Here is a 12,810-nt window from a genome sequence, read left to right as displayed (position 1 = left end):
CTAGGGTTCCTCCATATGCAACACTTAGACACCCACAAATACTATTACCTTGAAATTATTTGCATTTATAGCTAGATTTCAAGCCCTCAATGTTGTTTTAACAGTTAAGCTGTAACATCGTAGCAATAAAAAACCATACCAAACAATGGGAAATAAAACAAATCTTCTGACTTATCCTAGAGAAAAACAAGTGATATTTCACTTCATAACTCCTCCAAGCATGTTGCAGGGATGGCTGGACTAAGCATCATAATGCTGCTCTTGGGAGAGAAAGGAACACAGACCATAATTTTGTGATCAGAAAGGTCTAGGGGTAGCATGGTGAGCACAGGAGCCAGCTGTGCACCCACTTAACCTCACAGCGTTACCAACCTTTTAAACTCCAATTTATTTCCCTTTAGGGAAGTCATAAGCAAATAAGGTGAGAATCTCAATTATAAATCCACAGAATTAATGAAATAATAACATATCTGAATGAGCATCATAATTGCTCTATCTAGCTAGAACCGTACGAATTAGCTTGCAGGCTCACAAGGCAGCAGGTCATATCTGGGGGCGGGGGGGCTACATTACTTATGAAAAGCGTTAGCGTTTGGCAGTTTGGAAGTTTTTAATCTGAAGAAAACTGACCCTGTGACACCGCAGGACTTCTGACAAAGCCAAAACAAACAAACAAACAAACAAAACCCAACAAAAAACCCCACACAAACCCACCTGAAGTAAGTATTTGAGCAAGAGGCTGTTTTCCTTCTGAATCCACCTCTCCAAAACTGAAATAAGTAGAACAATTGGCTCTATTTCACAGGGCTGTTGAGGCCCCACAAAGGTCCATGCAATGTAGAAGACACCTGCTATGGAAAAGGGTGAGATGCATCATGTGTAGGTATGTTACAGCGGTGGTTCTCCATGCTATCCAGTGCTCTTTCAGCACCTCTTGCCTGCAAAAACCTAAAACTGTCACCTGAAGCCCTTGTAACTCTCTGTTATGGACTCAGCACTGCCTTTGCCCTGGTCACAGTTTCTGGAGGAGAAGGGCAGCGTAAAGCCTCACCAAAGCAGAAGGGATGAAAGAAGTGGGGAAGCAGGGGCAAGCCAATTAAAAATGTTTCCCTAACAAAGACAGAAGATTCAAAAACTAATGATTACTTTTGCCCACCCTAGTTCAGTAGCAATTTGTTTCACTTGGATGTTACTTATTTTTGTCATTGTCTTTTGCCTTCATTTGTTCTCCCTGATGCTCCATAAATCTTTAAACCCTGAAGCTAAAAGAGGCTGCATTGTGCACCGGCTTGAATATTGATTTTGCTAGAGAGTATAAAATCTATAGAGATAATAAGGAAATCCATCTAAGGTACCCTGCCAAGGGCTCCCATTAGTTGCTTTACCAGGCATCAATTCAATAAACCCTCGAGAGCAGCGCATGAATAAACATCAGAACCTCTCTAGCATGTTAATGCATCAGTTGTCTAATTGTCAATGTTGCCAACAGATTCCAAGAAAAGTAGTATCTTGGGAGTTCAGCCCCTTCTAACCTCAAATCCAAAGAAGATTTGACACTGGCTTAGAAAAAGACAGGGCTCAGGAGAGGGGTTGTGACAGCCAAATAACATGGGCATGGCTGCTTTTGGCATGGCGCTGACCTCCTGCTGGAAGCACAGCCCAGCTCTGTGCAACCCGGGTGTGCTGCCTCCTTATTGCATCCTGGTGCACGGTGATGACGTGACCCAGGTCAGGCTCAGGGCTTTCCCTGTGCAGAGCTGGAATTTGTGTTTGAAAAAAAGAGACCCTCAATTTTTGGCCTCAAACCATAGGAATAAACTTGTTCTGAGCTGCTACATATGAATTACTTTCTCCTCTAGGGCTGTTGGTGAGCCTGGGTGGCAAGAACATGGAGTCTTATTGCAGGCTCTACCATGTGTTTTCCCTGTGACCAGGGCCTTTTTCTTTACCCCGTGGGGACTCTTATTCCTGGCACAGCTTCTTTCTGTCTTATCTAATGAGGTTTTAAACTCCTCGCAGAGAAGTTATTCTCTCCTAATGTGTTCGTACAGTGCCTAGCACAATAGGGGCCTAATATCAGTTGGGACCTCTACTTGCTGCTGCAATAATAATTTTATGAGCAGCCTTTCATTAAGATCCATTGCTACTTAAGAAACAGCTGCAGTGTCACTTTATAAGACTGTTGACTGTTTTAACTCCCTCTGCTCCAGAAACAAGGTTTTGATCTTCCCTGTAAAAATGGATATGCGTAAAAGAAGCTGAAGCATGAACAAAAAGGCAAGTTTGCTATCAAATGGGAAAATTCAGAGTCAGAATATCTGAGACTTCCAGCAATTAAAATAATATGAAACAACACTGTTCTCACCTTGCTGGAGAGGTGCATTAGAATTCATCCATCTTCACCTAACTATTTTCTGTTGTCTTTCAATGGGCAAATCACTCACTCCATTAGCACAGATCACAGCTATCAAGGGGGACACAGATGTGTCCCATTGAGGCTTTTCAACCTTAGTATGGGAAACACTTATTACCGTGACTAACAACACAGAACACCCACCTATTCCTGATTTTTTTTTTCTTTCCCTCCATTAAAATACAAAAGAAGCCCATTAGGGCATTAGAGCTTATAGTTAATGATAGTCACAGAAGTAGTGAGGGGGCAAGAAATATAAAAGACTAAAAGTCAGGAGATAAGAAGGTTTGGGGTTTTTTTTCCATACCTGTTATCCTAAGGGAGTGTGAGGGCTCCCTGGGGCCTCACCTGAAGATGTTGGCACATGGATCTCTTGCATGTCATTTGCAAGCTCTGGCCCTTTCACCTGCAAAAGGCTTCTGAAAATGCAGACAGGTAAAATATCCCTGCTCTTCTGTGCTTTCTGCTTAGCCAGCTGCCTCCAGGAATGGCTGCAGTAAGTATTTATTAGAGGGACTTCAGGTAAAGCAAGCATCTGCCAAGGGTGGTGGACTGCCAAGGGTCCTGAAAAGGAGCAGGAGAAAGGTCCTGGGTGGTAAAGAAAATTGTGATGTCTACCTTGATGTTCCCATATTCCATTCCATTTCAACTTCACTGTTCAAATGTTTAGGAAATTGCTTTAGATCAGCTCCCAGTCTGTGAAGACACAGTAAGATGCACCTTTCACAACAAGTAGAGCTTCCTTTCCAACAGACAAGTCAAGTTGTTGTAGACCTACTGTGAAACAACGTGTGCGTCTGTAGTTAAGTATTCTCTTGCTAGTGAATTAGCTTTTTAAAGGTTGCCTGGACTTTCCAGAGGCTTTTCTAAGCTACTGACAGAGAGAAATTATGGGCAGTAGGAAACAGTTACAGTCAGGAAAAAAGAGAAAAACCTAATTACTTGAAAACTAGGGTCTGTTGTATCAGTGATACTTCTGTAATGTCCTGCATAAAGACACCATTGCCCTTAATTTTTTTATCTACAAGGAAAAGCAATAATGAGAAAACGTTACTCTCGTTACATCAGGAGAGCTGTTCCAGATCTAGGTTTGCTCTAATCAGAGCAGAGCATATTGGAAGCAGGGTAGCCTGGACTCCTCACATCCTTGTCCCATTTAACAAATAGGGAAGTGGAAGCAAGGGCATCCGAGTCATTCCCAAATCAGGCCAGACAATTGCGAGAGCTGCATTTCTCAGGCTTGGGTTTCTTGCTGAGACACCCCATGGAGGAGTGAGAGTGTGTGTGGCTAGGGGTGAGGGGGAGCTCGAGTAAGATGTCCAGGGAAATTTGGAGCAGCTGGTGCCCAAGAAATCTCAATCTGGAAGCCGATGCAACAGTCTTGTGGTGCCAGCAGGTTGTATCTGGCTGTTTCCTGGCAAGCCCATCCTCAGAGATGGGCATCAGGAAGCAATTGCTGCTAATGCAAACAGAAGCTGGGCTGACTGCCACCCAGGCAGGGAGTGAACAAAGGGGCTTGTCAGCAGCATTCGAGGAATGTTGTAGCTGTAGATGGGACAGCGGAATCTGAAAACAAGGGGCAGACACAGAAAGAAATGGAGAAAGAGCAACATATAATAAAAATGAGAGATCTGAAGCTAGACAAAGGAGGGATGAAGCAGAAGTTCATCTATGTGTAGCTTCATCTGTTTAAAAGTAGCCCAAAGGTATTAGTTCAATACACAGAGTTCCTTCAATGACATAAGTAAGCTGGCTTAGTGTTCACTCAGAAACCTGGGGAAATAAATTCACTCGTTGCTCTTCCTAAGGTGACTTAGGAGCACTTCAGGATCACAGACAAGCCAAGAGGTTAAGGACCACAGTCAGGTTAAAAGAAAGCATAGAAGAACTGTCACCTTGAGGCTATCCAAGTCCTTGATACAGAACTCAGTGATTAAGAACATAAGAAATACGCTACAGGGCCAGACCACCTGTGACAGGACTATATCTTTGACAGAGAAACTAGCAAATGTTTTCCAGGGAGAGCCCAACTACTTCTTTCCAGACTGCTATCCTCATGTGTCTCCAGCAGCCACAGCTGTTGGGTATGGGACATCAGAGTGTATGTTTCTGCCTGTCCCTGTTAGCAGCTGTTAATGTTACAGAATCACAGGAAGACAGGTTGAGAAAGACCTCTTGAAGTCATCTAATCCAACATGCCTGTCAGAGGGACTATCCTTCCTTCTTCTCCATTAACATGCCTAATCCTTTTTGTGCCCTCCTACCATGACCTTCCACTATTACAATACCTATGGAAACGAAGTTCAGAAATTCACTGTTACACTTGCTGTGTGAACTATCTTGTTTTGTCTGTTTTAAACTGTTCTCCTGCTTTTGATGAATTGTCTCTAGTTCTAGAACTGTACGATTTGATCCAAAAGAGGTCTGTATTTGTCTTCTGCACCACTTGCCTGGTTCTATAACACTGAGGATCCTGATATCTCCAAAGTAAAGAGTCCCAACCTTTTCAGTCTTTTCTCTCCAAGCAGTTTCTCCATCCCCTTAATCTTTTCCACCCAAATCTACCTGAATGTCAACAAAAGGTTTCTGGGTTTTCAACTTTGTACGTTTCTTTCCAATATTGTTAAAAATTCCAGGGGTCTGGGCTGATTTACAAAGCCAGCTTTATTATAACTACTCATTTCTGCTGCCATTCTCCAATCACCTGAGAACTTCTTCCATGAGAAATATTCTAGAAGAGAGTCAAGAGTCCTTATGAATTTTGAGCAGAATCATCATAGCTTGCAAACAAATGCTCTGCCCCCAATTCTTTTCTCTCTTCTGAGTCATTTTTAAAGTCCAACCTTTGCCAAATCCAAATTTTACTCAATTATAAATATCTCTCTATCATCACTGGGAGTGTCATCAACAAAGCACAGTCTCTTCTCCTTAACCAAATTATTGGAAAAAAAAAAAAATCTATGGAAGAAGGAGGAGACATGGGTTTGATAAAAGACATGGGACTAGAATGAAGACAGGAGGAAGAGAGAGCAGTACAATGAGAAAGAGAGAGGAGTGAGGAGAAAAGCAGAAATAGGAGCATAGAGTCAAATGCACGGGCGGCTGCAAATGGGAAAAGCAGAAAATCTGGCTCCTTGTGCTAGGGCCTGTGCTTATGTGCCAGAATGACTATCAGGAAAGAGTGTTCTCTCTTTCCTGGGAAAATGTAAGGAAGGCAGAGAAGGTTATAGATGCTAATTACCCACACATTGCAGGTCCTGAAAAGCAAACACCTATCTATAGCGAAGAAAAGCCAGGGGTGGACATCAACAGAGCATCTGGTCAGAATAGTTTGCAGATCCTCGGTAGGACTGGCAGATGGACATTCTCCCTAGATGCTATATGACTGTGCAGATGCTTTTCTGTTACTGTTTTCCCCTTGAATTATAGTTTTACTTTTTTTTTTTTTTTAATATCATATCCTCTCAGATTTTTTTTTTTTTTTTTTGTGCTCAGTATTGCAGCCAACCTGTCAGGTAATGCTTTAGAGTCCACAAACAGAGTCCTAGAGTCTCGGTGGGGTTATTTAAGCAAGAGGATGTGTTGGTCTTCTGCTAGGCAGCTAGCAGTGTGAGATTGCAGCAAATTCAATACAAGAGGGATAATGCTAACACAGTTAAGCATGAATTTAGGCATGTCACTGTTAATCCCTAGATTAACAAAAGGGAAGGAAATGTGTCAAAATAATAAAGTACCTATTAAAAAGGCTGTAGAGACAGACACTGATCCATAGTTAGCACCAATAGATGACAGAACGTTGTCAGTGAAGCGTGAGCTGTCATCTGGCAATGTTCTGTTCTGCAGAAACCAGATGAGTTAGGGACTTATGTCAGACTCGCTGGGGATTTCCAGACATTGAAAGAAAGAAATAAGGAAAGCAAATATGGAAGAAAAATAAAGCAGTATTTCTTTTTTAAATCCTCACCTTAATTTGGGGTCTTTAGGACTTTCTCGTTTTTTTCCCTCCTCTGGGTCCACAGGGGGAAGCAATGATCCAGCAGGGTGAAATTGTTGTCCCAGTCACTGAAGCCCTTTCGGGGAATAAAATTACTCTCTTTAGATAATACAAGGAAAGAGAATCTCAGAGGAAGACAGGTAGGAACCTCAAAAGTCTAAGACAGCTGGAGAGACTCAGAGGCTAAGTGAAACACAGGGCTTCTCAGGCACTAATCCCATGCTGCTGATTTAGTTTATCAGCTAACAGAACATATGTGAAACTCTGGCTAATGTTGCTCCTTAATTTTTGTTAGTGGTTATGCTTTCCAGAGGGGAAAGGAGAGTTTATAACCTGGTTTTTAAAGATGCCCTGTGATGAGCCCACCGTCCCCTCTGGGAGGGTTGTGGTAGAGCTGTGTTAAAGCCCAGGGCAGCAGGAGGCAGATGGTGGTTGGCGCCAGTGCCTGGGCTCTGCCCAACTCCTGGATGGCATCCTTGGTACCAGCAAGAGCTCAGAAATCACTAAATTAAATAAATAAATAAATAAATAAACAAAAAACCCCACAAAAAAACCAAAACCAAAACAAACAAAAAAACCAAAAAAAAAACCCCAAACCAGCAGTGTGTGTGGTATTTTTTTACATTGCCTTGTGGTTTTGAGCCTCGTTCAAGATTTTCCCTATAAGTAGGAGGTCTAGGAACTTAGCTGCATGTGTGGCATACAGTATTATACATGCTTGGGAATAAGGTCCATGGCAAAATGAAAGAGGAACCTACCCACCTCTCTTTGGTATGGCTGAAGAAATAACTGCTTGCTGTCCTCTGAAGGTGTCTCTTCCCGGCATTCATTAGTACTTTTCAATCACCTTTCAATTAAATAAAAGGGGTTTTTATGATCTCTTACTAAATGTTCTAGGAATTTTCTTCTCCTTTCTGTGCACCTACGTTCAAATCTGCTTTTATTGTTCAAAATAAGGTTATGTGTCTATTGGTGTTTTGAAGTATAAACTTGATTTCTGATTATTTTTATAGCTTGGGTTCTTAATTATACTCCTCCAAGAGAAACACTTCAAGGATAAAGATTAATTACTTTTAATGTTGCTTCATATTTGTTATGCTGCAGATAATGCTTGTTTTAAGTAAGTGGGAACAGGTGTGTAACAATTGATTAGATTAAATTAAACAAGCAAGTAGGGAATGAAATGCACATGGCTATTTTAAAGGAGAGAGATTGTAAACACTAATTAAGCAGCTGGAAATCAATAACCACACAAAACTATTCCCTCTTCCCAGTTTTATGAGATGGAGGAAACCCTGATGTTTTCCATTATGACATTGTTATTTATACCTTGCTGTGGTATAAATAAGAGATGCCCATAACCAGTCCAGTCATGATATGGATACAGCCAGCTAAATTTTCTACCTAGGCCCTTCTGAAATCTTGTAGAGGGCTATTAAGCATGAGTAGCACCACTTTGACACTGTCCCTTAATTCCCCAAAGAGAGAGTGACTTATCTAAAATGAACAGTTTTCAGAACTAATTAGCAAAAAATAATCCTCCATTCCCCTTCTGGCTAAAATTAAGTCCTTTTATATAAGATAAGGGATCTTCAGCACCTTTCCAGTACTGCATCATCATGTAAGACTATTGTAAATTTTGTGTGTACATGAATAAAAAAGACTTATTAAGGGGAGAAGTGGATTCGCAAAATTCTCCAAAGGCCTCGGTATTAATTTCTGCTCTTAGTCTCCATTAGCATTGACCTTCTTAGTTAATAGATGTGCTTCCTGCAGAAGCACAGACAGGCTCTTGAGTTTTGCAGCTGAAATATGCTTGGCTTTCTACTACTACTGCTAGCACAAGTCAATACAGAGCAAGCAGCTCCTTTTCAGTCTGTCTTGTGCAATCCTGTGCACAGCTACTTACAAAGGTCCTAGCTACATGCTGGCCCACGAGATGCAATAAAAGTCCAAGGGTGATGTTGGATGCACAGCAGACGCTCTGCCTCATGAGGCTGATTTCCCAAATCACAGAATGGTCGGGGTTGGAAGGGACCTCTGGAGATCATCTAATCCAACCCAGTCTTCTCTCACCATGCTGGTTAAGGAAGGGGTTTCCTTGCACCCTGTGGAGCAGAGCCTGTGCTGGCTGGGGAGGGGTAACAGGTCCTGCTACTCAGAAACTGGTGGCCAGCCCTGCCTGCTTAGCATTTACATTCAAAAAGCCTGGCTCTGAGGTCTGTGGTAGATCATTAAAAATAATATTTTTCTTTTAAAAGTGTGTGAGAAGAGGAGAGAGTTGTAGTCTTCTCATTTTGCCTGTACAAGCTCTGGGGAAGGTGCGTGAAACAGGATCCATCTCCATCCCATGCACATCCTCTTCAGCTGATCCTGAACCAAGCCTGGGTGTATTTAAGGGACAGGAGCAAGGCATGTCACAGGGTCTGGATGGATGCAAGCTCCTGGATGAATGGAGCTGTTCCACTTGACGTAGATAATCAGAAATGTACTGGAACATGGACCGAACTGTGCCCATCCTTCTCTCACCACGTCTTCCTACCACCTCGTCCTCTTGCTGCTCTGACAGGGAGGTTGTAAAAATCCCAGTCCTGAGGAGGAGGACTTGGAGGGGCAACAGAGGGACCAGGGAGAAAAAGAGTCTCTTCTGTCTCCTGGCTTTACAGTTGCGGATCTGCAGCTTTTATTTTGGGTTGTAAGCATATGCAGAGGTTTAAGTGAAAGACTGGATTTCCTGTCACTGGAGCACCTTCAGCAGGGACATGCACTGCTGCTTTCACAAAGTCTCTGTTCCATCCTCCTTCTGCATATATAGGAGCATATGTGACAGCGGCTGTAGAAAGTGAGCACCTCGCTATTACTCTTCCACAAGATCTTCATGGAGGTTTGCTCATGGCTGGAAACTCACAGTGTTTGATTTAAACATGCATCGTACCTTTGGTGGATGACAGTTTATGTAATGAAAAGAGGGTTCAGTTCAACTCATTTTCAAAACCTACTTGCTGAAAGATCTGTCCGCCTTTTCTGTCATATTTTATATTAATAATTTACTGGCCCCACTGAACAAAAATAAGTCCTTTGTGGTCTCATTGGAACATTATAAAAGAGAGGCAGCTCTCACCTGCCTCTGCAAAATTTCCTGATATTAACTATTATTGTTCTGATGTTTCATCACTGATAAGTAGGAGATCTACCAAAGAATGGACATTTAATTAAACTATAAGCAAAGAGGCACTTGGTGGTTGGACACCGCTTGAATTGAAGAAGTCTTCATTAATGTAACTGAAATAGTTACTGACCACTGAATATCAGCTTCACAAATGTTTCTCTCTGTGACATTACCCTGGCACTGTTCTCTTCACATAGCCTGAATGATCTCTATTCACTATGATGTTACTCCAAAAAAAAAAAAGATGTTTTCCCAGTTCCTTGTGGGCCTAAATACCTAAATAGTCATGATGAAAGTGAATATGTGCATGACTGCCCTCAGAGGAAGAAAAGTTGCCCACTTCATTTTGGTGATGTCAAAACTATGTGCATAATGGAAACTGGATTGCATTAGTTGATTAATCAAGCACATTTTATTTGTATTGTGCAATGCTCTTTATTTAATGACTACCTCATTAGAAACATCTTTCTAGTAAGGTACAAAATTTGCATTTCTGAGACAATGGAGGGTTTCATCTCCTGAGGTCCAGACTCCATTGAAGTCACTCTTCTGGGAGAGTTTCCACTTTTTATGTTGTGTTGGGAAATTAACTTTGTGCCGTCTTGGCCCCATTAAACCAGTGGGAGTTTTGCCTTGGACTACAGTAGAATTAGGATTTTGTGCACTCTATAATAATTGAACTGGAAATTATAGGCGCACAATCTTCTATCTGCCCTATTAATGAGCTTAACAACTTGCTAGGAGCAAGCTTCTGCAGATAAGGAATCTGTGCAAGTATTTATACAAATCCCACATGAAGCAAAGGTTCTATGTCTCTAACGAATGAAATTCAATGTACCCATGCTGGGCTCAGTGTCTAGCAGCTTGCTGCCAAACCTTCAGCTGGGCTCAAATCTATTGATGTAGGAAGAATGGATAAAATGATAACAACTAACACACCTTTTTGGTATTACAATTGCAAGCTTGAAAAGCAGGCACTGAAATCAAGGGGAATTTCAGACTTGGTTTCAATAGAAGCAGAACTGCTAATATAATTCTCATCCAGCATGGTTTTGTTTGCTTGTTTTCTTTCTCTCAAATATTGTGTGCTATCTCCTTTGTACCATCACCTGCAATGGAAGAGACCATCCCAGGCAGAGGACACCATCCTGCTCTGAATAGCAGGCAGTAATCTGTATAGCAATAGGAACTAAACAAGGACTATTAACACACTTTCTTCTTCCTTCCTTTCATGTCGCTCTATGGGCTGGACTGGTAATCTGAAAGTTGAGGGATGTGGGATAAGACAACAGCAAAAGCCCTGCACGACTGCTGCTGCTAGTGCAACACCACTGCTATCCTCTGGGCAACCTGGGATTTCTTAGGATCCACCACCAGATGCAACATCCCCTTGTTTCCCCTCAGCTCTTAGCACAGCTGTGCTCCTCAGGAGGCAGGGCCACACACCGGGCAGCTGTCAGTCAGCGTCAAAAAATCCTTGTACTCTGCAGGAGGCCAGAGTGCTCTTTCTCTGACACCTTCTCTCAGCAACACAGTGCGGAAATGCTTTGTACAGATCTTTTGAGCAAGCTGTTAAGGACAGAAGTGTTCAGATAAGTGAACTAGATGCTTTGATTTGCTTCACTGATCAACACAATATGGGACTCTTTAGCATCTTTATTATAGCTCCTTAATTGTGCAAGAAAGAATGTTTTCTCAAAAATACCACAAACAAAAAAACCCCCCCCACACATTAAAAAACAAAACAAAACAAAGAAAAACAAACAAACAAAACCCCCCAACTAAACAAACAAAAAACCCAACAAACAGAATCACAAATTATAATATTCACAACACACACACACACACATATATGTTCTGTAGGCATTGAAAAAACACAAAAAACCCCAACTGCTTTCTTCAAGACCAGATCCTGATAGGAAAACTGCAGTTCTCAGCCTGCTGTCATCACATGATGGCCATCAGGGCTCTGACTGGGCCAGCCAGTTAACCAGGCAAGGGTTTACATTAGACTTTAGTCAATGATGACACCCAGAATGAAGTAGCAAACACACAGCATATAGAACACTGCTTCCTTGAACTCTCATTCTCTGCCTTTTCTAGCCAGCATCAGTTAATCTATTACTATTTCTCATAATCTACTGATTTTTTTCAGGACTGTAAGCAGTGAAAATTACATTTATTTTCCTTTGCAAAGTCGAAAGAAAAAAAAAGCCCTCAGGGTATGGAAAGATATGTTATTACCTCTTTGTGCAGAGGTGAGGTGCTGAGAAAGGCCAGAGATGCAGCTCATAGCTTGCCAGTGACTGAGCAATGATGGACAAGTCAGTTTCTCTGCTCAGGTCCTGCCTTGAGACCTGAGCCAGCCACAGACTGGAAGTTTGTCAGCACAGCGGTGAGCACGCAGTAGGACAGTGACTAGCAAAGAGCCCGTGGTGCTGCTAAAGTGCAAAGAATAGAGATTGAGTGGGATTTTTCGAGGTGGTTGCAGCAAACTAGAAATTCCCAGGGAAGTTGAGAGGAGGCAGTGTTCACCTTCCCTGACTACTTTGAAAACCCTCCCATGCAGATCGCTCTGCTCCTTGTTTCTTTATTTCGTGCCCTAGGTTGGAAGTCTTGTGGTCTGGTTTCCATCAAGCCTAGTTTATTCCTCTTTTAATAATGTATTCAATGGATAACACATGCCAAAGTATCCTTTGTCAGGAAAGTTCACAGAAGTCGTCTCAGATGTCCATGTCTCTTTGCCGTCCTGCTGCGAGGCACAGACAGGCCCAGGGAGAGCTGGAGTTTGCTATATGAATCTCTGTCTCTAATCTGAGAGATAAGCACATGTTGCAGGCACTGGCATTGCTCACACCCATGCATGTAATTTCCAGTCAGAGAAGTTGTTTTCTTCCTAGGTTCACAGTCTAGTAAAACAAAGCAGCCAGCACGGAGAGTGTTAGAAAGGAGAGCAAGCACAGCGGTGTTTCAGAAGCTGTCTAATATTTTAAACTGTAAGTGCAGAAGGGCTGTGATGATATTTGAAAATATAATGCTTGGATGCACAGTTAGAAATGCTGTAATCTTGTCAAGACCACAGTGTTTTGGCAGAAAGACCCCGAGTGCCAGCGCACAGGATGACATGGGTTCAGCACCTAATTAACCAGAGCAAGAAGTTAGAGGGTAGGGTGAGAAACGGCAGCGGGTGCTCCAGGAAAAGGAGCAACATGACAGATCTAATGTCCCTGGAAA

The sequence above is a fragment of the Caloenas nicobarica genome, chromosome 2, assembly GCF_036013445.1.
Source record: "Caloenas nicobarica isolate bCalNic1 chromosome 2, bCalNic1.hap1, whole genome shotgun sequence".
Lineage (NCBI taxonomy): Eukaryota > Metazoa > Chordata > Aves > Columbiformes > Columbidae > Caloenas > Caloenas nicobarica.
This window is presented reverse-complemented; position numbering follows the sequence as displayed.